At 41.5% G+C, this 26,387-nt stretch overlaps 1 protein-coding gene and 1 non-coding gene across 6 annotated transcripts in view; one reads left to right on the top strand and one right to left on the bottom strand.

Moving 5' to 3' along the window:
- CDK14 (cyclin dependent kinase 14) overlaps positions 1-26,387 on the top strand; it is a 595,016-nt gene that overhangs the window by 36,994 nt on the left and 531,635 nt on the right. The gene's annotated exons all lie outside the window — the stretch shown is intronic.
- Positions 1,188-1,250, bottom strand: LOC118620572. The gene has a single exon (XR_004957477.1). It is a non-coding gene; the product is annotated as a U7 small nuclear RNA (small nuclear RNA).

The raw sequence follows: 26,387 nt of genomic DNA, 5'->3' as shown, positions 1-26,387 counted from the left end.
TCAATAACCTTCTCTGAAAAAATGGTTTTCATGTGTTTAAAGATCATTACTGAGTCTTAAATAAAGGTAGTTATGGCTGAATTTCAGCCAGTGGAGGGTCCGTATGATATATTCAAGGACAGTGTTTCTCAAACTTTACTGTGGATGTCAATCACCTGGAGGTCTTGTTACTGTGAGATTTTGATGCAGAAGGTCTGAGACCGGGCCTGAGATTTTGCATTTCTGAAAAATTCTCCTATGATGCCGATGGTGCTGGTCCACAGGCCATACTTGGAGCAGTAAGGATCTTGTGCTATGGTAACAATGCCAATGTTTGTTAACTTTTCATCAGCCCACTGTGAAAAGAGAAAGCTAACAATATAGAGTGAGGATTTCCACCATGCTGAAAGTACTTTTTTTGTTTAATCAATTTCTTAAAATTCAGAAATAATTTCTTGCTACCATGCTGATTGTAAACAGTAGTTATTATTATTTTTTAAATGAACTTTCATGGCAATATTAAAAAGCTGACAACCCTATTTAGATCTCCAAGTTAATAAAAATAAGATAATTACAAAAATTATCTTATTGTAAATCAGATAATTTTACTGATCTATAAACTCCTAAAGTCTGAGGCCACCACACCATCTAAACTAGTGGTTTATAGTTTTTTCAGAGCACTTACTAGGATTTGGTATTGATACAGTTACTGGGTAGTTGTTTAATGTCACTTTCTCCACTGCGCTCTAAGCTGCTTTCCCCCACCACCACGTTGTTCCTCGTACCTAGCACTGGCCCTGGTGTCTGTTAGTTTCCAATCAGTACTTCTAGGACAACTTTGTGCCTTGGGTCTCAGCGGGACTGGTACTGCTTCGCAGGGGATGTTTTGGTAATTGGGGAGAAACTAACTGATTGGCCGAAGGAATGGAGGGTGTACTGGTGTTTGGTGGGTAGGGGCCAGTGGTGCTAGACATTCTGTAGTGCACAGAACAGCCAACCAAGGCAAAGCTTACCCTGTTTGTTCTTCAAAATCTTAGAATGTCCCTGTTGGAAAATCCATTGGTAAAAAACCTGCCAATAATTACCTGAGCCATTTAGCATATAAAGACAAAAATTGGGGGGGGGGGGCAGTTTTAATTTATTATATGAAAATTTCAGGAATGTAACTGCTGAATACTTTATTTTTTTTATTTTAATTTTTATTTTTTTAGGGCCTTCTGGTAAAAACTGGAAGACCTACTAGACAAATTCAAAAAAAGCTGTAAGCACTTGCTGAGTACTTTAAAAGTTGTGCTTTGATTTATCAGTTAGTTAACAAAGACATTTTGGCAGATCCCATCACCAGTAGCAGTGTTGCTTATGGTATTTGAAGTGTACCAGCACTTATTTGAGGGCAATGTGATGATTAGGAATATACAACTGTGTATTCTCTCATTCCTCTCTCTCTCTCTGCCTTTATTTAAAAATGTCCCATAAGAAGTGTTGCAGGTATTCAGGTGAATGTCTTTCAGTGCCTTTAAATTCAAATGTACTCAGTAAAAATGGTTGCAAACATCTTAACTACGTCATTAAGTCATTTAGTGTAGTCATGCTTATTACACAATGAAAGTAAAAATTACTCCCCTCGATTTTGCTTTTATATGAGAGTTTCTCTTTCTGTGTGTGTGTACATTCTCTCTTTGGATTCCAAACGTTTGCTGTCAAAAGGTGGTGCTGTTAAGGAAGCATCGTGGGATCAGGGATTCCTGGCTTTGCCTTATTCAATGTCTCAGAACTCACTGGATGGTCTACATCATACAAATGATAGTAAATGTTCCATGAATGACCTCACACATGGTAAGATGCCCTAGCTTACTTGATGACTATTTGTCCAGAGCTCCTCAGAAAGGCAGACTGCCCACCTGAGACCCTCTGTGCCGCTTCCCATGAGCTTTCAGTTTGGGAAGACAGACGGTTTTGGAGGAGGATTTGCCAAATGCTGAGGTATGAAGGGGTGTGGGGACTGCAGCTGGTGGTGGTGGAACAGTTTTCCTGAGTTCACCAGTTTGTCAGGTGAATAAGAGTAGAGTGGTTTCAGTTTTTCAGGAAGAAGTTAGGATCCTCCAACCAGGGGTGCTATTATAAGACATTTTTGACAATTACATGTTTGTCTGTTTCAGAGCAATTAACAACAAAATCCATTCAGACCCAGGGACCGGGGAGCCTTGTCTATCTTGCTCAGTAGTTAGCTTGGGCGGGCTATCAGCTCAGGCCAAGGGGGGGCCCGCAGTATATACTTGGTGCCAGGAAGGCTCCTGGGACTGAGCTGAGGAGAGATGGCAGTGGGTTCCACAGAAATGTTGCTCATTAATTGGAACTAGGAAGGTATAGGAGGTTCAAGGGTAATTGGCACTGGAAGAAGGTCACTGAAGGTGAATCCACTTAAAACGGATATCAACATTTCATGGTTAATATGCACTTTAAGGTTTGATTGGGATTTGGTCTTTTGGAAAATAATCTGATAATCATGAAAATAAAGTTCTTCTTATTTACAACTATGTGCTAATTCTTAGAAAAAAAGAAAAGAATTAGGTATTTTTGGAATAATTATTTCTGTCAATTATATGAAAACTCATGCTGTCCTTCATTTAAGCATAATTATATAGAGGGTCCTATTTATTTATTTTTATTTTTCTAAGGGATTAAAAAAAATTGGAAATCATTTCATCCTCTCTCTCTTTTTTTTTATCCTCATCCGAAGAGACTTTTACATTTATCTTCAGATAGAGCATGAGGGAGAGAGGAGGGAAGAGAGAGGGAAACACCAATGTGAGAGAGACACATTGACTGGTTGCCACCCACACAACCCCAACCTGGGCCGGGGACAAACTGCAACTGAGGTACATGCCCTTAGTGGGAACCGAACCCAGGACGCTGGTCCGCGGGCTGATGCTCTAACCGCTGAGCCAAACCAGCCAGGGCCATTTCATTCTCTTTTAAAGCATCTATAAAGTTGTAGATTTTTTTTATCTTTAATTGTTAATTATAACAAGTATCCAGAGATCCTTATTTTCTGTGGTTTTATATGTGATAAGCAGTTTTCCAAAATCATTTTTATTAATCTCATGACATGTCTACTTTGCAAGATTAGTAATTGATTTGTTTGCATTTTCATACCACTGGTGGGAGGGCAGATCGAGAGGAATATTTGAGTGTGGAACTGATTTTACAAGTCATGAATTCTCTGGAGAATATTTTTGAATTATGATAAGCTACGTTTGGGGATAAATATTTGGATCACAAATTCCCTTACACCCCTCAGATTCTCTGTATATTTTGTGATGCCAGTTTGGTGATAAAATCAAGGGCTGACATGTATTTATCCTTCATCCCTCTATCACAGAATCGTATGCAAAGTAAGTTTTTAATAAATTCTGGTTGAATGGGATTGTTGAATATCATGAATTCATATTCTCCCATGATTTCATAATTGCAAAGTTTCTCTGAGTTGCTGAAGGTTGACATGATAAAACTTAGCCTAGCATCCTTTTTATGTTACGCTTTATAAGGTAGTGTTTTCATCTAAAATCTGGATCATGACTGAATTTTTGCTTCAAAGAGAACACTTTGTTCTTTGAAATTAATAATAATTAAAAACCCCACACACATACACTGGATAGCATCTGTGCAGGGAACTTTCCTCTCAACATTGAGCAATTATGAAACATGACCAAAGAGAGGTCTTGTAAATTATGAATATTCTGAAAACAATGAGGCATATTCTCCAGCTACAAAGATAACACCGGAGTTAATGGGAGTTTCATATGCCTAGGGGGAGATGTCATCAAGACAAACATGTAGTTTGTCAAAGTGGCATTTAGATGACTGTATGCGATATTAATCCAGTCATAAACTGTTGTCAAGCTTAAGTCTAATTTTAAAAGTAGCTATTTTAGACTTATTTTTATATTACTGTCTACTGTAGCAAGTGATTTGAAGCCATCAAACTTTTGGGGTAAAAGATAGAAAATAGCATATAATTAATCAGCATTTGGATGTCTTCTTATCAGCCGTTGAACACAAACCTTGATTGCTTGAATTATCTCCACTACTTTGACCCATCCTATTTTATGACAAAACATTGGAGAAAGTAAGCTGCTCTCTCCACCTAGGGTACCACTTCTCTCCAGTATAAAAGAGGTATTATGCCCTGGCCAGTTTGGCTCAGCGGTTAGAGTGTTGGCTTGTGGTCCAGAGAGACCCGGGTTTGGTTCCCGCGAAGGGCATGTGCCTCGGTTGCAGTTTGTCCCCGACCCTGGTTGGGTCATGTGGGTGGCAGCCACTCGATGTGTCTCTTTTACATTGATGTTTCTATCTCTCTTTTCTTCCTGCTCTATCTGAACAAAAAATGAAAATATATCCTCGGGTGAGGATAAAAAAAAAAAAAGAGGTGTTAGCAAAGAGAGGCTTTGTGTAATATAACAACTACTCATTATACTTAACCATCCAAAGGAGCATAAGCCCCTGTAAAGCAGCTGTTTCCCAGCTGGGGCACATGTACACTTAGGGGAGTGAACAGGCTTTTAAGTGGTATGTAGGCCTGGATAGTTTTTTTTCCCCCTTTTTTAATCCTCACATGAGGACATTTTTCCACTTTTTGTTTAGATAGAGTGGGAGGGAGAGAGAGAGAAACGTTGATGTGAGAGAGACACATCGACTGGTTGCCTCCCGCGCGACCTGGATCAGGGCTGGGGACGAATCGCATCTGAGGCACGTGCCCTTGACCATAATCGAACCTGCGATTCATCTCTCCAGAGGTCGATGCTCTAACCGCTGAACCAAACTGGCCAGGGTGGCCTGGATAGTTTTAAGAGAATCTCTTTCCACCTCCTTAACCTCTGATATTCTTTGTCAAAATTGAGCTCCCTGAAAAAAACACCCATGGTTTGGGCATCATGCAGAATCTTCCTTCCCACCTGTCTTCTTCCACAGCCTTCTCCTATTTTACATAAAACATACTCTCCTTCATCCGTAGTCTTACTATGGCATGCTGACTCGAGGCTTTCAAAGGCCCGATCATCAGTTGAAAGGACCAGTTCATAGTTCTGATGTCAGGCAGAACTTAAGGCTGCTTAACTCTTCCCTATCCCATCCTGCATACTAAGCAACACATTACCAGTAAAATTTATGTTACTTTTAATAACTATCACAGTCAATATTATGTTTATGGTGCCTATTAATAATGATAACTATAAGTAATTATAATAAAGACATAAAGATAAGAGATAGGAAAATAATCATAACTGAATTCAGAAGACAAATATTAAAGCTTAGAGTTTTGTGGTCACAGGAAATCAAAGGCATTTAAACATTTTAAAGTATGTATGAAACTTTTTTGCTCCAGAGAAGTACAATAGAATATTCCTAAGTCAGAAAAAGACTTTCAAGCATAAATATATGAGGATGAAACTCTGAGGGGAAAAAGGAATAAAATATGATTTCCAGGAGAAATGGGTATAATGTAAATTTTCCTACTCCTTGTTCATATAAAACATGCATAATGTTGAGAATGAAATGTCTAGGGTATTTAAGCTTCTCTGGACACATTTAAAAGAATAATGTTGAGCAAGTGAGAAGACAGCCCATAGAATGGGAGAAAACTTTTACACATTATATGTCTGATAAAGGTCTAGTATCTATAATATATAAAAGACTATTACAACTCAATAAAAAGACAGTTCAATTAAAAATTGGCAAAGGAGGCCGGCCAGTGTGGCTCGGTGGTTTACCATTGACCCATGCACTAGGGCAGCGGTTCTCAACCTGTGGGTTGCGGCCCCTTTGGGGGCCAAATGACCCTTTCATAGGGGTCACCTAAGACCATCTGCTCTCCAGGCGGGTCCGCCCATATGCAGATACGCCCACATACAACATGAGGAACTGTATTAAATGGTCATGGCATTAGGAAGGCTGAGAACCACTGTACTAGGGGGTCGCTGGTTCAATTTTCGGTCAGGACATATACCCAAGTTGTGGGCCTGATCCCCAGTGGGGGGCATGCAGGAGGCAGCCATTCGATGTTCTCTCTCATCCATGTTTCTATCTCTCCCTCTTACTTTCTCTCTCTCTCAAATCAATAAAAGAAAAAAAATTTTTAATTGGAAAAGGATCTGAATAGACACTTATTTAAAGAAGACATGCAAATAGCCAATCAATATATAAAAAGATGTTCAACATGATTAGCCATCAGAGAATTGCAAGCCAAAACCACAATGAGATACCATCTCACTCCTACTAGGAAGACTAGAATGGAAAAGACAGACAATTAGAAGTGCTGGCGAGAATCTGTTCAGCCGCTTTGGAAAATAGTCTGTAGTTTCTTAAATGGTTAACATAGAGTTGCAGTATGATACAGTAATTCTATTCCTAGGTATATACCCAAGAGAAATGAAAACATGTCCACACAAAAAATTCTATCCAGCCCTGGCCAGTTTGGCTCAGCGGTTAGAGCGTTGGCCTGCGGTCTGGAGAGACCCGGGTTCGGTTCCTGCTAAGGGCATGTACCTTGGTTGCAGTTTGTCCCTGGCCCTGGTTGGGGTTGTGCAGGGGGCAGCCACTCTATGTGTCCCTTTCACGTCGATGTTTCTCTCTCTGTCTCTTCCTCTCTCTCCCTCGCACTCTATCTGAACAAAAAATGAAAAAATGTCCTCGGGTGAGGATAAAAAAATATTCTATCCAAATGTTCATAGCAGCATTGTTTATAATAGCTCAAAAGTGAGAACAATCCAGCCCTGGCTAGTTTTGCTCCGTGCTTAGAACATTGACCAAAGAGTCACAGGTTTGATTCCGGTCAAGGGTATGTCATACCTCGGTTGCAGTTTGGTCCCTGGCCCTGGTCGGGATTGTGAGGGAGGCAACCAGTTGACATTTATGTGTGTCTCTCTCTCCTGCTCTGTCTGAAAAAAACAAACAAAAAATGGAAGAACAGTCCAAATGTCCATCAACTGATGAATGAATAAATTAAAAGTGTGGTGTGTCTGTATAATAAAATGTCATTAGTTAATAAAAAGAAATGAAGTGTTGATAGATGCTAAAACGTGAATGAACTTTGATAACGTGCTGAAATAAAGAAGCCAGTCTCACAAGACTACATATTGTGTGATTCTACTTATGTCAAATGTCCCAAATAGGTAACTCTTTAGAGACAGAAGATAGATGAGTGGTTGCCCATGGCTGGGTGGGAGGGTGGTGATAGGATTGGGGATTGACAGCTAAAAGGTGTGGGGTTTCTTTTTGAAGTAATAGAAATATTGTAAAGTTTGATTGTGTTAATGTTTGCACAATCTTGTGACTATAAAAGCTATTGAATTGTATTCTTCCAATGGGTAAAGTGTATGATATGTGAATTATACCTCAATAGAACTGTTTAAAAAAAGTAATCATTTTATTTTTAAAATGTCAGTTTACAATATGTCAGAAATGACATATTTTGCATTTTTTAAATAAACATATGATGAAGTGTTCCAGATGTAACCATAAAAACTTTAGAAAGCACCTTATATCTGCAGTCTGGTATTACCAGCTTTTTGGGTGCATAATATTTCATTGAATTGATGAGTGATACTTTGCTCATTCTCCTATATAAGGACGTTTTTATGTCTTGATATTTTAAAGAGTGAAGACTCCTCTACGCTAAAGTTTTTTTACTTTCTTTTGGATGAAATTTTAACTGGCTTTCAGGAATGAATAGATTGCTGAGATTTTTTTTTTTAATCCTCACCCAAGGATATTTTTCCATTTTTTGTTCAGATAGAGTGGGAGGGAGAGAGAGAGAAAAACATCGACGTGAAAGGGACACATCAAGTGGCTGCCACCCACACGACCCCGGCCGGGGACAAACTGCAACCAAGGTATGCACCCTTAGCAGGAACCGAACCCGGGTCTCTCTGGACCACAGGCCAGTGCTCTAACCGCTGAGCCAAACCAGCCAGGGCTAGATTGTTGAGATTTTTAATATGTATTACTATGTTATTTTTCTGAAGATTGAATCAACTTATATAAAATAAAATTTTACTGTTTTGTTAAGTACACAGTGTTCCATGCCATAGTAAAAGTCAATTTAAATTTCATTTCTTTGACTACATTGTTTCTAAACCTGTTCTTACTTCCCATTATTACCTCATGAATGGTGAGCATTTTTATTTATTCAACAGGCAATTACCGAATACCAGCTCTGTGTAAGGGCTTGTGCCAGATACTAGAGATATAAAGATGAGAAAGACGTATGTAGCCTGTACACGAAAAAAATAGTTCAGCATTTCACGAGGAAATAATTAATTATAGTAGGTCAAATGGGGGTTTAAATCAAAGTAATAGAAGGTGTTTGAGGAGGAACCTGGGGGATGTGGCCTGTCTGGGAGCAGAGAAAGATGAGCCAGCTTTGCCTGGAGGAACGGTGAGGGGCACAGAGAGGGGCCTCCTGGGCAGAGTGAGTTGCAGACACTGTGATGTGGGCAAGGAGTTCCCAGGGGTTTCCTGTGGCTGAAGGGTTGTCAGTGCCTGTGTTTCCTCTTTATTCATTAGTACATGCAGCTGTGTTTATTTTTATTATTTATTTATTTATTTATTTATTTATTTATTTTTTATCCTCACCCGAGGACATTCCTCCATTTTTTTTGTCAGGTAGAGTGGGAGAGAGAGAGAGGAACAGAGACAGAGAGAGAAACATCAACGTGAAGGGACACATCGAGTGGCTGCCACCTGCACAACCGACCAGGGTCGGGGGACACATCGAGTGGCTGCCACCTGCACAACCGACCAGGGTCGGGGACAAACTGCAACCGAGGTACGTGCCCTTAGCGGGAACCGAACCCGGGTCTCTCAGGACCGCAGGCCGACGCTCTAACTGCTGAGCCAAACCGGCCAGGGCTATTTATTTATTGTTAATCCTCATTTGAGGATATTTTTCTTTCTTTTTTTTTAATACTCACTTGAGGATATTTTTGCATTTATCTTCAGATAGAGCAGGAGGGAGAGAGGGAAGAAGAGAGAGAGAGAAATATCGATGTGAGAGAGACACATCAACCGGTTGCCACCCACACAACCCCAACCAGGCCAGGGACAAACGGAAACCGAGGCACATGCCCTTAGTGGAAACCGAACCCGCGACTTTCTAGTCCATGGGCTGACGCTGTAACCGCTGAGCCATACCAGCCAGGACCAGGCATTAATGTTTTGATTATGGTCAATGATTTGTTTGTAATGTGTCAGTCTGCACATAAATCTTGCTTCTAATTAAACAAATGATGAGTTACCTTTAAACAACCCCAAATCCTTTAAAATCACTAAAGAAACGGAATAACTGGTTTTACATTTTCCCCCCTTTTTCTGTAATTCAAAAGTTTAAAAATTCTATGCACTTGCCAGATTTGCATGGAAAAGGAATCTGAATATCTGGTGAAGGTGTTGGTAGCGTTGTTTGGTGGGTTTTCTATATAGTCTTATGATAATATTGCTTAAGTAATTTATAAGGAAAACTCTGGATATATTCCTCTTTTTTTTTTTTTTTTTATCCTCACCCGAGGACATTTTTCCATTTTTTGTACAGACAGAGTGGGAGGGAGAGAGAGGAAGAGAAAGAGAGAGAAACATCGACGTGAAGGGACACATCGAGTGGCTGCCACCCGCACGACCAACCAGGGCCGGGGACAAACTGCAACTGAGGTACATGCCCTTAGCGGGAACCGAACCCGGGTCTCTCCGGACCGTAGGCGGGCGCTCTAACCGCTGAGCCAAACCGGCCAGGGCTATATTCCTCTTTTTTAAATAGGTTATAACATGTATTTGCCAACATTTAAATGAATGTTTTAGACAGCTATGTTTATTTATGTTTGGGTGAGCAAAAATGCCCGCACCTCTTAGCAAATAAAAGCTCATTTCAAGGCATCCAGGTCTTGTCTTTAACATTTTGGCCAAAAGAGAAAAAGAAGGTTCTTTTTGAAAACATGTCGTCCTCTTTTAATTTCCCTTCTTGTCACACACACACTGAGAATAATTAACAGCCACTTACTAGACTTCTTTTAAACAGATCACTGGTCGGGAAGTGCTCACTAGTCTCAGAAAGGGCTTGGTCAATGGAGAAGAAAATCACAGCTGACCTTTATGGGTCAAGGCAGTGGGCAGGAGCGGCGGCTCTTCCACAGCAGTTGTATGAGCTATGGATGACTCCCGCTGGCCAGTGAAATGAGTGCTGACTTCTTATTTCTTTAACCTTGCTACTCTTTGCTCAAACACTCAAAGAAAGGCAATTGTAGCATGGTTCACGAGGCTTAGGGCAGGGGGATGTTCATCTCATGGGCGCCTTCAGTGGATGCGTTAGTGGTTTGCATTAGGATGGCAAGAGAGTGCTCATTTCCTCATTACTGAAAGGCACATGGACGATGCAAAGGACCTTTTCTCCTGGAGATGATCGTTAATGACTGAATGCAAAGTTGTTAAACCCAAAGCCTGACCTGGCTTCTTAGATGGGCTGCATTACAAATTAGTTGAAAATATAATTTAAGCCTTTATTTTTTCTTTTGTTCTTTTTTTCTGCATTAAACTCTTTCCCCTACTTAAAAAAATTAAGAATATAGGCCTGCTGTACAAAAGAAGTTGCCCTTCTCCCAGGTCCTTGCTCCCTAGAGGCAGCTCCAAACAGCATTTTATAAACTCCTTCCAGACATTTTCTCTGCCTACAAATCCTCTGCCCCCTTTTTATACTAATGGGATATAGCTTGTTTTTCTTCCTAACAATATATCTTGCAGGTGTTTCATATCAGCCCATATATAAATTCAACTCATTCTGTTTACAGGTTGCATGCTCTTCATTGTATGTTTGCACTGCAGTTTATTTACCCATTGTTTAAATTGGTGACCAGTTAGGTCATTCATAGGATTTTGTTCACCCAAACAGAGGTAAATGGACAGTTTTGCTCACACCTGGAAGAGCTGAGTTGCACAGGCCTATGTAGAGCTATGTTATCTATATATCTATATCTATATCTATATCTATATCTATATCCATATCCATATCCATATCCATATCCATTATATCTATATCTATATCTATATCTATATCTATATCTATATCTATATCTATCTATATATAATATATATTTTAATATGTTTTTATTGATTTTTTTTTTAGAGAGAGAGGAAGGAAAAGAGAGAGAGAAATATCGATGTGAGAGAGAAACATCGATCGGCTGCCTCCTGCATGCCCCTTCCTGGGGATTGAAACCCTGGCATGTGCCCTGACCGGGAATTGAACCTGGACCTCTCAGTCCATGGGATGAGGCTCAGTCCACTGAGCCCCACCAGCTGGGCTAGAGTTAAATTTTTATTTATTATTTTTTTCTTTATTGATTTTAGAGAGGAAGGGGGAGAGAGAGAGAGAGACAGACAGAAACATCGATGAGAGAGAACATCAACCAGCCGCCTCCTGCATGCCCCCCACTGGGGATTGGGCCCACAACCTGGGCACGTGCCCTGACCGGGAATCGAACTGGCGAATGGGTTGACGCTCAACCACTGAGCCACACTGGCTGGGCTACAGTTAAAATTTTAATGTATATCACCAAACGCCTTTTGGAGAGCACACTCCGATTCATAACCCCACCCACCATATCTTATCTCCAATGTGTTTTCTGAAACTCGCAGATTTTTTTCAGTCTGGCATGTGCAAATTAATACTTTGCTAGTTGTTTTAAATTTGCATGCTTTAGTTTTCAGTTTGGCTGAGCAACTTTTCTTTTTTAAGTTGGTAAGCCATTTGATTCTTTTTCCCCCTGTGAACTCCAGGCTGCTTTTAATACTGATGAGAATTACTACAGTTTTTTGGGGGACACTCAGAGACTTGTGCCTTAGAACCTTCTCAGTGTTATTAGAAACCTCAGAGTCATTTCATATTACCTTCCAAGGGGTGTAAGAAATATTTCATAACCTTTGATCATCTGCTTCAGTGTTTCTAGTTTTAGGGGGCTTAAAACCTCACAGGCATCTGATTCCTCTGTTGGCTTTAAATGACAGAAAATTCAAGATATGTTAAAAGAGTAGTTGAATTTATAGAGAGGGTGGGAGCAGGTGGACTCTTTAAATAAACCACAGTAATCAAGAAGATTAGAAGATTGTCTCAGGCCCCATCTGGGGACTAGAAGCAATGTGTGTTCAGTGAATCTTGTCCATTTGACTTCGCCATGAGAACATAACCAAGGAGGGCTCTTTGGGGATTGTTGGTTAATTACCTATTGCTCCATAATAAGTTACCCCTAAACTTAATGCCTTAAAACAAATAAAAAACATCTAGTATCTCACAGAGTTTCTGTGGGTCAGGAATTTGAGAGCAGCCTAGCTGGGTGGTTGTGGCTGTGGGTGTCTCAGAGGTTGTGGTCAAGGTTGGGCTGCAGTCATCTGATGGCTTGACTGGGCCTGGAGGGTCTCCTTGCACCATGGCTCGCTCGCTTGGCTGCTGGCAGAAGGCCTCAGTTCCTTGTCACATGAATATATCTCTGGAGCCACAGAGATGTCCTCAGATTCTGGCAGCTTCTTTTGGAGTGAGTAATACTAGAGAGAGCAATGTGGAAGCTACAGTGTCTTCTGTGACCTCAGAAGTTGCAGTCATTTCTGCAGTATCATTTTGGTTATAAGGTCAGTCCTACTCAGCAGGAGAGGTGACTACACAACAGTGTGGCTTTTAGGAGGCAGGGATCATTGGGGTATTTGGACAATGACTGCTCTGGCCCCCAAAGACTCACATCTCTCTCAACCTGAAAAACAAGATATACCCCTTCCTCTTAGGGGCCCCAGATCTCATCCCATTACAGAAGCCAACTCTTTGTGTAGAAGTATCAGGAGATAGTTACACACATTTGGAAATGCTAGGAATCTATTAAGAATTTTCCTTTGCTAGAAGAAATTGTTGTACTTGGGTAGCGTTCTCAGTTATAAAAGTATTTCTGTAGGCTCTGTCCTATAAAATTTCTGGCCCAAATAAATAGGAAATAGATCTATAATCCTGACAGAGAAAAGGAGTTCTAGTCAAACATTCCAACTTCTTTTTAGTTGGAAAAGCTAATGACATTCACTAGCTCTTGAAAGTGCGGGTCGGGTTCCTGGAAAACCCACATTGGAGCGTTCTCAGCGGGGGAACTGGAAACCTAATAGGGAAAATGGGGGTGTCAGACCCTGGCTATTGGCTTGTGGTTTCAGCTTCAAGCCCACCATTTTATTTCTTGTTTTGTGAGGCTGGGGCTGGAGCTCTGCAAAGTACATCTCCCAGACTCCCTTGCCAGCTGGCTTCCGTAGGTTCCTGGCAGGAGACACTGCGGAAGATGGAAATATAGGAGGCCGGGGGAGAGAGGACTTGGCTGTTTTCAGCTCCTGTCAGCATTTCTCCTGTGGCCAGCTGTAACGTGAAATCTATAGTTTAAGATTTTTGGCATCAACGTTTCCACAGCCCCAAACCAAGGTCCAAGTATCAGTTCTTCTCTGTGTGTCCTGTACCCCCACCCTGCCTGGAGTCCCATTACCTGCCCCTCCTTTAAGCCCCCAGGTTCTGTCTTTAAAAAAAAAATTTGTTTTTTCTTTATCGATTTTTTTTGAGAGAGAGGGAGGGAGAGAGAGTTAGAAACATCGATGAGCCCTGGCCAGTTTGCTCAGTGGTTAGAGCTTCGGCCTGCAGACCAGAGAGTCCTGGGTTCGGTTCCCACTAAGGGTATATACCTTGGTTGCGGTTTGTCTCTGACCCTGGTTGGGGTTGTGCGGGTGACAACCAGTTGATGTGTCTCTCTCACATCAATGTTTCTCTCTCTCCCTTTTCCTCCCTCTCTCTCTTCCGCTGTATCTGAAGATGAGTGCAAAAATGTCCTTGGGTGAGGCCCTGGCCAGTTTGGCTCAGCGGTTAGAGCGTCGGCCTGTGGTCCAGAGAGACCCGGGTTTGGTTCCCATTAAGGGCACGTACCTCGGTTGCAGTTTGTCCCCGGCCCTGGTTGGGTCGTGCGGGTGGCAGCCACTTGATGTGTCCCTTTCACATTGATGTTTCTCTCTCTCTCTCTTCCTCTCTCTCCCTCCCACTCTGTCTGAACAAAAAAATGGAAAAATGTCCTCAGGTGAGGCTAAAAAAAAAATGTTTTTGGGTGAGGATAAAAAAAAAACATCGATGAGGGAAAACATCAATTGGCCGTCACCTGCATGCCTGCCACTGGAATATTGCGCCCATAACCTGGGCATGTGCCCTGACCGGGAATTGAACTGGTGACCTCTTGGTACATGGGTTGATGCTCAACCACTGAGCCACACCAGCCGGGCCCCAGGGTCTTTTAATCCGATAACCCCTTTTGCTTCTTCAGCCCGCAGGTTGTAGCGGCTTCTAGCAGTTAGTAATATCAGGGTTATCTCTGTCCCCTTTCTTATTTTTTTAGTCTCCCAACACCTGTGTCATCAATTCCCTCTGTTCAGTCCCTGCCATTTCAGATACCTAATGTCTGAAGTGTCAGCACTGCCATGGATGGAAACAGCCCTAAGGTTTCTAAATACGTCATCCTCACAGTTACAGCAACCTATTTGTTCAGTTTTCTTTCTTGCAAGATCATAGCAAGAGGCCACTGTTCTTCTTTGTCTGATTCTTTGTTCATACGTTTAGTTCTTTTCTGATTTTTAGTGCTCATGTCATTGACTTCATTTGATGGGTGTGTACTCATGAGCAGGCCTCCTGGGTCCTCCTTCCTTTTTCCGTGGTGGCCTTGGAGGTGCGGTTATCCAGGGTGCCTGAGTAGTTTCCTTTCGTCTGTTTAACCCCAGCCCTTTTCCCATTCATTCCCAGTACTAAGGATGGTGCACATCCTTGGCTCCACCTGGTCCTGTCTGAGTACCTGCTGTTTGAGACTCTTCTACACACGTCTTAGTGGCCTCCATCCTCACAGACCCTGCCCAACATCGGCACCTGTGGGACCTGCTCTTATTATCCCTCAGCTTCCTTTGTCTTTCCCAAGACTTGACTCCTGTTCTGCCATCTCTTTATTTCCCTTTTTTATGCCCAACTCCACTTCTCTCTCTGTTTCTTATTATCCCCAATTGGAATTATTCATAGTTTGTATATATTAAATTTCAAAGTGCTTGCTGAGAAGGTATATCTGCAGAATTACTTGAATTTTACATAAGAACTCATGCGCGAGGAAGCATAATTATATTAACTTACTGGATCAAGTGAGCATTTTATAGACCAGAGGAGAACAACTAGTGATTTCACTCATGGTGTCTCTGTTCTGCAGGTTAATACATTAATGAAACCTTTCTGCTTTGGCTAGAGGGTTATATGTTTCTTAGTAAATGTTAATCCTGTTGCCCTGGAATCACTCGCACCCCTTGACCCTTCCAGCACAGAGGGGCAATGAGTCCTTGTTGGTAGCACTAACTTGCCCGGACTTTAATTTTTTTCTTTTCTTTTTTTTTTTATTGACTTTAGAGAGAGAAACATCCATGAGAGAGAACATTGCCTCCTGCGTGCCCCCTACTGGGGATTTGGCCCACAACCTGGGCATGTGCCCTGACTGGGAATTGAACCAGTGACTTCTTGGTGCATGGGTCGACGCTCAACCACTGAGCCACACTGGCTAGGCAACATTGATCTTTTTACAGTCTCCATTTTTTTGTCTTTTCCAGAATGTTATATAGTTGATTCATACAGACTGGCTTCTTTCACTTAGCAATATGCATTTAAGCTTCCTCCATGTAATTTAGTAGCTTGATAACTCATTTCTTTTTATGGCTGAATAATATTCTATTGTATGGATATGCCAGTTTATTGATCCATTTACCCATTGAAGGTCTTGGTTGCTTCGAGTTTTTGGCAACTGTGAATACAGCTGTTATAAACATTTGTGTATATGTTTTTGTGTGGACACAAGTTTTTTTTTTTTAAATTTTTTTTATCCTCACCTGAGGACATTTTTCCATTTTTTATTCAGATAGAGCGGGAGGGAGAGAGAGGAAGAGAAAGAGAGAAACATCGACGTGAAAGGGACACATCAAGTGGCTGCCACCCGCATGACCCAACCGGGGCTGGGGCCAAACTGCAGCCAAGGTACATGCCTTTAGCAGGAACCGAACCCAGGTCTCTGAGGACCACAGGCTGATGCTCTAACTGCTGACCCAGACTGGCTAGGGCTGTGTGGACACAAGTTTTGGACTGGCCTCCCAGGATTTAAGATATAACGGGAATTCGGGCATGTCTGTTATTTATTTATTTTTTTAACAGCCAGGAAAAAATGTAATTTTTGTCTCTGTTAATGTTCAGCTCTCACCCTGTTACAATGGCTTGGTTGATTGGATAATCACTAAAGCAAGGACCCAAAATCAAAAGATAACACAGGAAAAGGAAGTATATCTGGAGCAAACTACCCATGCTCAGAAGTGAAGTCCAGTCTCTAATCCAGCAAAGGGATTTCTTTGAACTAGTCAGAGCCAAGGGCAGATACTTGCTTCCTTGCCAAATACACTGAAGCTTAATTAATCACATACTTATGTAGGACCTGAGGATTAGAGTTGAAATAGAAACAGTATCTGACATTAATAAGTCAAGTATGCCATACTTACCTGTTTTATAATTTTATATGAGCAATTTACTTGATGATTTTTATTTCAAACTGAGGAAAATAAACACATTATGAATGCATTTCTAGTGTATGAACTCTTTGGAATGTTAATGTGACTCCCCCTTGCTTCTGAGTAAGCCAAGAGCCATTCTTTCAAGACTTCCTGTGGCCACCATAGTTCTGCCAAGGGACTGACGTCCTGGGAATTTGCCAGCCTTTCTTCAGAGACGTTGACTCATGCTCAGACACCCTTAGAGTTTCTAGCGGTCTGTTTAAATCTTCTGGTTCAGTGAAGGTGGGTGTTGAGCCAGCACATACAAATTCCCATCTCAAATCAGCTAACTCTTGAGTGGTGTAACTTCAGGAAAATCACTTTAACTTTTTTGTGCTTAGAGAGTACCTAGCTTCCCTCTGCTGCCTGGGGACATTATAAAGGTGGATTAGCCCAGGTTTTTTAAAGCACTTAAAGCTCCCCAGGGAAAGGGCCTTGCAACTTCCAGGCATAATTACTGGGTATATTCCAGCTGGAATAAGGCGCACAAAGTGCACTCACTGTAAAGCCAAATGCTCTCACCCTTTTCTTCCGAGGACGCCACTTACTTAGCTCCTTCATGGAAGTAATATATCTTGAATGTGAAAGCATTTGAGTTGCATTGGGGGACGTTTTGATTTATTACTCAATATTCCATCATAAATCTGGACTTACTCTCATTTTGGTATCTGACCCTAAAGACATCATACACAGTGGCTCAGAAGCTCCTTGAACCTAAAGGAGGTGGACAGGTGCTCCTCGTTGGTTCTGAAGAGCCCCTAGGCTAAGCTTCTTGATCTGGTTTTGCCTCTTTAATGGACCCATTCCCATCTATAGTATTCTCCATGTAGCTCAAAGCATCCAGTGTGAACCTTGAAGAATGCTTTTCTAATTTCTTACAATTAATAAACTCATAAACAGAAGTATTTTATATCTATAACATACTTTTTTCTATTTCATAGAAAATCACTGGCTAAAATAATGACATATCTTACCGCTCTTAAGAGTTTGACCCTTCATCTGTTGACATCAACAGATAAAGTGTGAATGCAAAATAGTTGTAGAGGAATAGATATTTAAAATTCTTTTTCTTTATTGATTTTAGAGAGAGAGAAAGGGAGAGGGAGAGATAGAAACATCGATGAGTGAGAACATCGATTGGCCATCTCCTGCATGACTTCTCTGGGGATTTGGCTCACAACCTGGGCATGTGCCCTGACCAGGAATTGAACTGGCGACCTCTTGGTTGCATGGGTTGATGCTCAACCACTGAGCCACACCGGCCGGGCCATCAGTTCCTTAAGCTAAATGTAAAAATTTAAAGCTGGATGTAGTGTAGCATGTGATACTTCATTTGAATATCTTCAGGTCTCTAGTTCTAGATCTACAGAAATTCATCTTTGGATATTTTTTCTCGATCTGTGCTGTCCAGTACTGTGACTACTACTCATGTGAAATGTGGCTTATGGGGATGAAGAACTGAATGTTAGTTTTAATTAATTTACATTTAAATAGCTACATGGGCCCAATGGCTACTGTATTGGACAGCACAGGTCAAATGAGTCATTTGGTTAATAAGGGCTTGTCTTAAATTTTATCTCAACATCCTCACAGACTTAAGAACAAAAATAAAAATTTAGCCCAGGCCGGTTTGGCTCAGCAACAGAGCGTCAGTCCATGGACCAGAGAGTCTTGGGTTTGATTCTGGTCAAGGGCACGTACCTTGGTTGAGGTTGGGTCCTCCCTTGGCCCTCATCGGGGTTATGTGGGAGGCAAACAATCGATGTGTCTCTCTCACATCGATGTTTCTCTCTCTCTCCCCTTTCTACCCCTTCCCATTCTATCTAAAGATAAATGAAAAACTATCCTCAGGTGAGGATTAAAAAACCAACAAAAAAAACCCCACAAAAAGCCAAAAACAAAAATAAAAATTTATTGAGCATTTATTTACTTTGTGCTAGGGATGACACTGGATATTTAGTTTTTATGATTTACAACAACCCTGTGAACTCCAGTTTTACTGTGAGGAAACCAAGGGCCAGGGAGCATCAGTAATCCGAATAGGGTCATAGAGCTAGTCCACGTTTGCTTTTTCTATTTTGTCACAGAATTCATATTCTTTGTGACTGGCTTCTTTCAATTAACATAATGTTTTCAAGGTTCATCCTTGTTGAGGTATGAATCAGTACTTTGTTCCTTTTTATGGTTGAATAACATTCCATGACATGGATATGCCACATTTTGTTTATTGATTCATTGGTTGGTAGACATTTGGGTTGTTACTACGTTTTGGTTGTTATGAGTAATGCTGCTGTAAACATTCATGTACAAGTTTTTGTAGGGATACATAGTTTCATTTTGCTTGGGTGTCTGCCTAGGAGTGGAACTGCTGGGTGTATGGTAACTCTGTGTTTAGCATTTCTGAAGCAGGGGTAGTTTCTTTTGGATAAGTGTCATTGGTTCTTCATTCTTTTCTTGTGGTTTCTGTCTACTGTTGAATCAGGATTACAGTGGAGTATAGATTCAAGACAACAATAATAGTGTATCTGATAGTCTCCTTTAGTGTCAGGTAAGACACTTTAAAAAATAATCAATAGTTGTTTTTAGATTTCTGCTCATGCATTTGGGATTTTTAAAAAAATGTGTGACAGTGTTCCTGCTTATGTCTGTCTTTATACTTTTGTTTAAAAAAAGGTTTATATAGGCTGATTTTTATAAGTGGCATTTCCAGTATAATGTGGACAGTAGAAGTCCACAGATTGTTGGTGGAATAACAGTTGAAATAAGAATCTGTACTTTTGAGTAAGTTTTAAAGATAGTTGGGTGCGGGGGGGTGGGTTATGAACCCAAAGAAGGACGATTGTCTCTGTTGGTTTGTTGTATTTTCCTTGTCCTGTTGGTTTGTGGTATTTTCCTTGTCCTTCCATTCATACCCTAAAGGGTTGGACTACATGTCTTCCTATTGAACTGCCTGCAAGAAACAGCAGAATTTTGAGGCACTTTAGTTTCTTTTTGTTCAATAAATAGATGGACATTTCTTGCTAAGATTACAGAAGTCTGAAACTACTTTAAAAAACTGCATGTGGCTCAACTCTGTGAATGTTGCCAGAGGTGACCTTATTAAAATAAAGTTATTGCACTTTGGCCTGAAAGAATATTACCCTGAATTACAGTACAGTTGGCTTAAAAAGGAGGAAAATAAGTCCTAGGATAAAAAACTCCACTCTTGGGATATTTTCCCTATTTTATCCAAATACTTTCTATTGTATATTTTCTAGTCGTGCTAAGGAGATCACAAAACTATGTGTTCTTCTTGTCTTTAGGGAGTTTATGAAAATAATGATATAAGGCAGAAATGAAGAAAAAGCTCCAAGAATGATATAAAGGGCTGTGGGAAAGTTTCAAGTAGTTCAGAGAGAACTCAGTGGTCTGGGGTCTTTGGAGGGTCTGGAATCCTGGAGCTGAGGGGTATGTGTGTGTGCGTGTGCATGTGTGCGCGCACACGTGTGTGTGTAAATCTTTTGGTTGATTTTTCATTTTAAAGACTTGTTTTTTCAGAGTGGTTTTAGCTTTATACTAAAATTGAGGGGAGATACAGAGATTTCCCATATGCCTCCTGCCCCTGCACATGCATAGCCTCTCCTATTATCAGCATCACTCCCCAGAATGGTATTTTTTTTTTTTAACCAAGGATGGATCTCGGATTGACTCTTTATAGTAAAAGCATGGGCCTTATTGATTTGGACTCCGCTGATTAGGAAATTTTTGTGAAATGGTTAAGGATTGAGTTATAAATATAATTTTCTAAGACATGAATGGCATCAGTGACATCAAGTTTGACCTATTTAGACATCATGTCATTATGTTTGACCTGTTTAAAAGATGATGGTCTAAAGTACTTCTGTAACGAGGAATCCATGCATACACATTCCAGTAACATTTATTGAGTATGTAGAAGTCGAGAAAGGAGAGTGTGATGGCTAAGAGCATACCTTCTAGCATCAGGCTCCCGGGATTTCAATATTGGCTCTACTATTTACTAGCCCTTTGGCTTGGGCAAGTTGCTTAACTTCTCTGAGCCTTGGTTGCTTCTTCTGTGAAATGATAATAATAGCCCTGGCCAGGTGGCTCAGTTGGGTGTTGTGTCGTCCCATATACAAAAGGGTTGCCGGGTTTAATTCCTGGTCAGGGCACATAGTAGGTTGTGGGTTAGATTCTGGGTTGAGGTGCGTGTTAGAGGTAACCGATCGATGTTTCTCTCTCTCTCTCTCTCTCTCACTTTCCCTTCCTCTCTCTAAAATCAATGATCATGTCCTTGGGTGAGGATACAGAAATAAAATAAAATGATAATAATAATCTTGCTTACCTAATAGCATTGCGGTGAGGTTTGAATGTATTAATACGCATCAATACTTAGATCCTTGCTTGGTACCTGATAAGCACTCATAAAGTGATAACTATTTATTAATCTTCATCCGAGGATATGTTTTTATTGATTTTTAGAGAGAGAGGGAAGGGAGAGAAGGAGAGAGACAAAGGAACAGAGAGAAACATCGATTGGTTACCTCCCATATGTACCCTGACCAGGGATCAAACCTGGCAACCCTTTGGTGTACAGGACGATGCCCCACCCAGCTGAGCCACCCAGCTGTGATAACTGTGGTTAATGTGTTCCTAGCACTGTGCTAAGTGCAGAGCAGAGATATAAGAAAATTTCTGGCATCAAAAATTTTACAGACTAGCAGGTCAAAGAACATGTATTGATATATAATGTTCACACAACTTCAGTATAAAACAGTACAGATGGATGCATACTTTCTAGTTTGCAATTTAAAAATGGTAATCAATTCCATGGACTTCCAAAATCTAGTTTGAACCCCTTCAGATAACAGAAAAGTAATAGTTTTTCATATAACATGCTCTGTTGTTTAGACTTTCCCATAAGTTCTGAATGACCTTCCCCTAGTTGGATTGATTTAGTGAAATCTGGCTACTTGTCCCACTGGGGAAATGCACACTAACCTTTACCCTCACATCTCAGGTGAATATACTTAATTAGGAGGAAATGCTCCTGTTTCTTGAATATTTTCTCACAGCCCAGCTGCCACCCAGTGGCTCCAGAGCCTGAGGATATGGACACAGGCAAAACCACGGAGGGAAGCCACGACGTGCGGAGCCCTCGGCCACACCACTTGGCACCTATTTTGCAGGGATTCTGAAACTTTTCTTGAAATGTTGAGACACGAGTGAATTGAATTCTGTGTCTGTTACAGGATTCCTGTGAAACCTTTTGAGAGGTGGAAGTTTGCCTCCTGAGGTCTATTCAAGCTGAAATGAAAAACCACTGTATTTTACAACCTTTCCCCTGGTGAAAGGTACCTGTGGTTGTTGATGCTCTTTTGCTGGCTTCACTGATGTTTCAGAGCAGGGACCCTGCAGCACATAGCTCCAGGGATGGTCCTCAGAGAGAGTTTATGTGAAGTGCACCCCCTGGAATTGTGCAGTCCATGGCCCGCACAGCTGCGGGGTGGGGGAGGGGGTGGTCATGCCGAATTTGGCTCTTCGTCTTCGTTCAGAGCCTGTCGTGACAAGTTCTTTGGAATGTGTGCTGGTCTTATGGATGAAATGGGGCCTTGCACTAGACAGGGCCATCCACTGCAAAGACTCCGCTGATTACCTCCTCAGATAACCCTGGATCTACCCTGTGCCTCTGTCTGGTGGCATGAACCCAAACTCTCACTGTTGTCCCCCAGGTTATGATAACATGCCTTATCAGTGTAACCCAACTGGTGGCTGGATGGAGGAGTTTCTAACCCTCATGTGCTGGGACTTCACTAGGCAATCCTCACTTTTAAGCCTGATGTGATACTACAGCCGCTGTTGCTGGGTTGATCCTTCTGCCTTCCTGCGAAGGGCTGGGAGGTTCTAAATGCACGTAAGGGGCTCCTCTCCCTCTCGCAGCAGGGTGGTGTGCCTCCAGCTGCTCCAGGGGGTCTGCAGCTGCCCGAGGAGCGGAGCCCTCTCTGTCCTGCATTACAGCGGGATTAAGTATGCTCTTTGCTAGAGCTGTGTCTGGCAAGAGTCTTAGACCGCTTTCAGGAAAGAAAAACAAAATCGTATTTCAACAAAGGAATAAGAAAAGTTGGCACTTATCTCCTGAGGTCACTTTACTCTTTATTTATAAATAAAGAGTTTGCACGCTCTCTATTTTAATCAACCTTGTAGGTACTCCGAGGAATACTCGAAGCCTGCGATTCTAACTTACAAAGATTGTAACAATAACTTTGGGGTGACTGGAACCAGGATGTTGTATTTTGTGCTTACAGGTTGTTAGGAGTGTATGTTTACTCCTGAACAAAGGTGATCACTGTTCATACCCGGATTTCTTGATTTTCACATTTGGGAGTTAGGAGTAGTGGTATAAAGCAAGTCTGTTCATTTAAAGCATGGGTGTTTAGAACTGGAGGAAATTCTGGTATCTCGTACGACAAACTCATTTTGCAGGTATCCAAGCTGGGACCTGAGAAGCTAAGTCACTTGTGTGAAGTGACAGAGCCGATGGGTGGTAGAATCTGAACCAGCTCGCAGGCCATGCTGTGCCTCTGAAACAAGTCCTGCCAGATTCTGTACCCGGGCAGGTGCCATGGAGAAGACGGGGAGTCTGGGGAATTTAATGAACCCCTCTGTGCAGCTGAACTGATTTTCATTGGAGCGCTTTATGGGGGTGGTGTGGAATCATGCTTATGAAAGGCCCTATTACTTACTAGAAGAGTGACTTGGGGTAGTTAACCTTTCTCTTCTTCAGTTTCTTAATCTGTAAAATCACATATACTTTCTCATACAAAAGCAGGGATGCTCTGAGCTAAGACTTGTAAAGTACTTACAGCAGCGTTGAACACAGAGTCGCTGCTGTGCAGCCACGAGCTGTTAAGAGTATGTGTTGAAAGTTGCCTTTTAACTTTTTTGTATAAGAGAAGTAGTATCTTTAGAGAGATTTCAGTAGTCATCACCTTACTCCCAGCTCAGAGTTTTGAAAAGGGGAGAGACTTCGATACCAGATAATCATACGTTTGAATCTGGGTCCTCCCCTTTCTAGCTATGCTACCGGATGCAGGTTATGCCAAACTGTTCGGTTTGCTCATCTGCCAAATGGAGACAGGGATATACATCCATATATTCATTAGGTTGTGAAGGTTAGAGGACATGGATGTGAAACCCAGCCTGAGCGCCCAGGTGGGTGGTGTTTTGTTGAGTGGAATGTCCACCCTCCCACTTCTTTTTTTTCCCCGTGAAGTCTTCTTTCTCCTCTCTCCCTTCAGCTCTGATACATCTCTCTATATAGATTATAACACATTTGCACCACTTTCCTTCACTTCATACATAGTGTCTTGAATATTTAAAATAGTTTGCTGTGTATTCACGTTCTCTCTGAAGTTGCGGGCTCCCTGAGAAACAGTGTTAAGGTAGTGCTGAGGGTGTGATAGGTGCTCAGTAAGGAACTGTTGATGTCGATGGAACGGTTCATCGAAGTATCCGAGGAGCGGGTCTGCTACCGCTTTCTGCTTCTGATCTCTGAGGAGGAGCCACTGTCCCTTTGTCTCTGTTGTTAGCGCAGGAAACTAGAGATATTTCCAGTCATTGAATATTTATTAGCAAAATCTTCCTGCTTAAGACTTTTGGTCATATTCCTGTCTTCAGAATGTCCCTCTAAAAATTTATTGCGCCCGGCCAGTGTGGCTCAGTGGATTGAGCGTTGTCCCAGACTGAGAGGTCCAGGTAGGGATCCTGGTCAGGGCACAAGTCCGAGTTGAGGGTCCGATTCCCAGGAGTGGGAGTGTAGGAGGCAGCCGATTGATGTTTCTCTGTCACATCGATGTTTCTCTTTCTCTCTCTCCCTTCCTCTCTCTCAAAAAAATTAAAAAACACATACAAAAATTCATTGCAACCTTTAGTCACCTTTAATAACACAAAAATAAATTTCTATCATTTTCATTGTTCAAGAGCTTCTTCGCAATGCTTGTATTTTATAGTACCTTTCCTCTACAGAATAGAAATGGCTTCCTAAAAAATAAGGGGTTTTACAGTTATAGAGTCTGAGGCTCCTAGAAATTGTTTACATTGTCAATGTGGAGGATTTTTTTTGTTTTTAATCCTCACCCGAGGATATTTTTTCCATTTATCTTTAGCTAGAGTGGAAGGGAGGGAGGGAGAGAGACATGTCTGTTGGTTGCCTCCTGCATGACCCCTACCAGGGCCGGGATGAACCACAACCGAGGTACGTGCCCCTTGGCTGGAATCGAACCCACTACTATTTGGTCCGCGAGCTGATGCTCTAACCGCTGAGCAAAACTGGCCAGGGCAGGGTGTCCTTTTTTTTAATCCTCACACAAGAATATGTTTGTTTGTTTTTTATCCTTACCCAAGAACATTTTTCAATTTTTTGTTCAGATAGGGGGAGGGGGAGGGGGAGGGAGGGGGAGAGGGAGAGGGAGAGGGAGAGGGAGAGGGAGAAATATTGTCGTGAAAGGGACACATTGAGTGGCTGCCACCTGCACGACCAACCAGGGCTGGGGACAAACTGCAGCTGAGGTACGCGCAGAGACCGAACCCGGGTCTCTCTGAGGAAATACTTTATTTTTTAAATTGATTTTAGAGAGAGAAGAAAGGAGGGGAGAGAAAGAGAGAGAGAGAGAAACATCAAGGTAAGAAATATGATCAGTTGCCTCCCATACGTGTCCTGACCAGGGATTGAACCTGCAACCTAGGTATGTCCCCTGACCAGGAATCAAACCCCAACCTTTTGGTGTACGGAATGACGCTCCAACCAAATGAGCCACCCGGCTCAGGCTGCAGAGGGATTTTAAATATGATATCTTCTAATGTGTTTTTCGTAACAAATTTTACATTTTACCCTTAAGATTTTGCTTAAAATCTTTCTAAATGGATTTCCCCCCCTCTAAATGTTGCTTAAAATCATGTTGCTGTTAATGATATGTGAGGAGCATTCATTCACTCACTATTTAATGTTCCCTCTGTGGTGATGTGCTAGGTTTTAGGAATATAGTGGTGGTTGACACAAACTTGGTATATTAGTCCTTGTGGAATTCTCAGCCTAGATGGAAGTAGGAAAAAACTAGTCTTCAAATGAAGTAATATGCAAGGAAAGGTTCAAGTCAGCAGAAGTTGCTAAATTGCACAAGTACTGAAACTAATGAGTTTTAAAAAAAACTGTTCAACATGTGATGAACTATGAAAGTAGGTCAAGATGAATGTATTTTATTCTCCATGATTGTTTACTTCTGCAAAGACTATCATAATTTGTTTCTCTGTACTTTAAGTGACAGAGAACTCAGAGGATCTTAGACATTGTCCTGCAGCCATCTGACACTTGTGACACATTTAACCCCTTGGAGCCCAGTGTTTGAGCGTCAGTGTGCAGCAGTCAAGGGAAAGGAAAGAGCTTCTTTCTGTGAAACTTAAGACCACGGGCAGAGACAAGGTGACTTCTGTTTCTACCAGAAGGTGGACAACTCGCATTTAGATGAAATTTGGGTTGCCTTTACTCTAAATCTTCATCTGATAATTATAACCTCTAGTTGTTACAGCCACCCTCTTGAAGGCACAAAAGCATGAGCAAATAATCCCTGCAACTCCCCACCCCCCCCTTGTTTTTCTACAGTTTAATGAGATTTTGAAAGTTATAGCTACATCTAGTGTAAAATGTTTTTTTTTTAACCCTCTTTGAAAGAGATAAGGATTGATTTTTA

This window comes from Molossus molossus, unplaced genomic scaffold (assembly GCF_014108415.1).
Source record: "Molossus molossus isolate mMolMol1 unplaced genomic scaffold, mMolMol1.p scaffold_m16_p_7, whole genome shotgun sequence".
Lineage (NCBI taxonomy): Eukaryota > Metazoa > Chordata > Mammalia > Chiroptera > Molossidae > Molossus > Molossus molossus.
This window is presented reverse-complemented; position numbering and strand designations above follow the sequence as displayed.